The following is a 2,769-nucleotide window of genomic DNA, read 5'->3' as shown; positions in this document are numbered from 1 at the left end:
CCCTGCAGCGCCTAGCCTCTCCCACGCGGGGGGCAGGCCAGAACGCGGGGGGCCAGGGCCCGAAGGCAGCCCCCCCGCGGGCGAGAGAGCAAGCCAGCAGGGGCTGTCGCCTGCCGCGGCCAGCGACGTCGGGCTGGCCCCTGCCGCGGCCAGCGATGTCGGGCTGTCGCCTGCCGCGGCCAGCGACGTCGGGCTGGCCCCTGCAGCGCCTAGCCTCTCCCACGCAGGGGCAGGCCAGAACGCGGGGGGCCAGGGCCCGAAGGCAGCCCCCCCGCGGGCGAGAGAGCAAGCCAGCAGGGGCTGTCCGCGCGTCGCGCAGCGCGGCATGGCTGCGGGGGCCGCGCGCGCGCGCCCAAGCGCCCAAGGGCCCCCAAGGGCCCCAGGCCCTCAGGCCCCAGCGCCCCAGCGCCCAGCGCGGGCGGGCGCGCGCGCGCGTGTGGTCTTTGAGGGGCGCCGGCCTGGTGGCTCCCTAAAGAGCAATAAGTGTCATTGCAGCTCTGGCAGGGGGAGACACTACTAGGTCCCAGCTGTCACCCCCCCTCTAAAAAATTCATTTCTTGGTATTTTGAGCTGAAATTTTGCACAGAGGTTGGCAAAAATCCAATCCACCTTCATTAATTTTCCCAGAATTTTTCGAGGTCGGGAAGTATTTGTTTTAATTTTCCTACCATTAGAAATCGAGTAAATCCGCAAAACTAGGAACCGGCCCGGAATGACCCCAAATTCAGTGGGCAGCCTCATAAAAATATGGCTGATTTTACTGGATTGGTTTCATGTGGAAAGCACGACGTTTTCTTGTAGGAATGCGGGAACCCCGGCAGCTCGCCTGCCGCGGCCAGCGACGTCGGGGACGCTGGCCTGCGCTGTCGAGCCCGCGAGGGCTGTCTCCGCGGCAGGCCCCCCCTGAACGGGGCACGACAGGCCACCGCGCTGGCTCGTCCAGCGTCGACAGTCCCTCGTCCAGGTTTCAGATCGCGCCAAGTCGAACCCATGACCTGCTCAAGCCATCGTGCGCTGCCGAATTCGCATCTGCGTGTAGGCTGCCATTCCACGCGGCAGCCCCTGTTTTCGTCAGCGTGCCCCCCTGACGAATTTTCCTGCCTGGCCCAGTCCAGCGTCCAGCCCCTGTTCGTCGAAAAATCTGCGCTGCCGATTTTCCACGCGGCAGCCCCTCTTTTCGTCAGCGTGCCCCCCTGACGAATTTTCCTGCCTGGCCCGGCCGGTCCAGCATCCAGCCCCTGTTCGTCGAAAAATCTGCGCTGCCGATTTTCCACGCGGCAGCCCCTGTTTTCCTCAGCGTGCCCCCCTGACGAATGTTCGTCGAAAAATCTGCGCTGCCGATTTTCCACGCGGCAGCCCCTCTTTTCGTCAGCGTGCCCCCCTGACGAATGTTCGTCGAAAAATCTGCGCTGCCGATTTTCCACGCGGCAGCCCCTCTTTTCGTCAGCGTGCCCCCCTGACGAATTTTCCTGCCTGGCCCGGCCGGTCCAGCCCCTGTTCGTCGAAAAATCTGCGCTGCCGATTTTCCACGCGGCAGCCCCTCTTTTCGTCAGCGTGCCCCCCTGACGAATTTTCCTGCCTGGCCCGGCCGGTCCAGCATCCAGCCCCTGTTCGTCGAAAAATCTGCGCTGCCGATTTTCCACGCGGCAGCCCCTCTTTTCGTCAGCGTGCCCCCCTGACGAATTTTCCTGCCTGGCCCGGCCGGTCCAGCCCCTGTTCGTCGAAAAATCTGCGCTGCCGATTTTCCACGCGGCAGCCCCTCTTTTCGTCAGCGTGCCCCCCTGACGAATTTTCCTGCCTGGCCCGGCCGGTCCAGCCCCTGTTCGTCGAAAAATCTGCGCTGCCGATTTTCCACTCCGCAGCCCCTGTTTTCGTCAGCGTGGCCCCCTGACGAATTTTCCTGCCTGGCCCGGCCAGTCCAGCGCCCAGCCCCTGTTCGTCGAAAAATCTGCGCTGCCGATTTTCCCCGACGAACCTGCAGCTGCACAAATCCGCGCTGCCACTGCCCCATTGTCTGGACCAACAGTCTTTTCCATCAAGCCCTGGACTATAAATCGTCCAGACTCATCGCCAGCACCCGCTGCCGATTCTGCCGACTTTGCCGATTTCGTCGGCGCTGCCGATTCCAACACTGCACCCACCGTGTCTAAACCAGCGCTGTTTCGTCAGCGTGTCCCCTTGACGAATTTCCCTGCCTGGCCTGGACAGTCCATCTTCCAGCCCATGTTCATCGAAAAATCTGCGCTGCCGATTTCCCCGACGAACCTGCAGCTGCACAAATCTGCGCTGCCGATTTCCCCCCCTGTCGGCATGGCTGCCGCTGCCCCGATGTCCAGACCAACAGTCTTTTTTGTCGACTTTGCCGATTTTGTCCGCGCTGCCGATTCCAACACTACCCCCTGCATCCAAACCAGCATTGTTTCGTCAGCTCTTCCCCTGACGATTTTAGCCCTGTAACAAACAGTAGGCCTCCAATCCCGCCAACGGGAGCCAAGTTGATAGGGAAGAGAATTGAATGACGCGCCTGGTCCTCGCACCCCGCCACCCGAGGGGCCTTTTTCCCGGCAGCCTCTGAAAAACTCTAGCTTTCACGGTCCTCGCCGCCCCTCACCACCATGGCAGGTGTCACGGGGTTAATTTTTCGCAACGAAATCCAACCCGTGCGGCAGCCTAGTCCCTCACTAGACTCAGCCTTCCCTCGCCACTCCCACTCGTGTTTGCCTAGTAACTAAGCAAGCGGAATACACAAGCAAGAATAGGAATCAAAGT

The sequence above is a fragment of the Populus nigra genome, chromosome 2, assembly GCF_951802175.1.
Source record: "Populus nigra chromosome 2, ddPopNigr1.1, whole genome shotgun sequence".
Taxonomy (NCBI): Eukaryota; Viridiplantae; Streptophyta; class Magnoliopsida; order Malpighiales; family Salicaceae; genus Populus; species Populus nigra.
Note: the sequence above shows the minus strand (reverse complement) of the source record.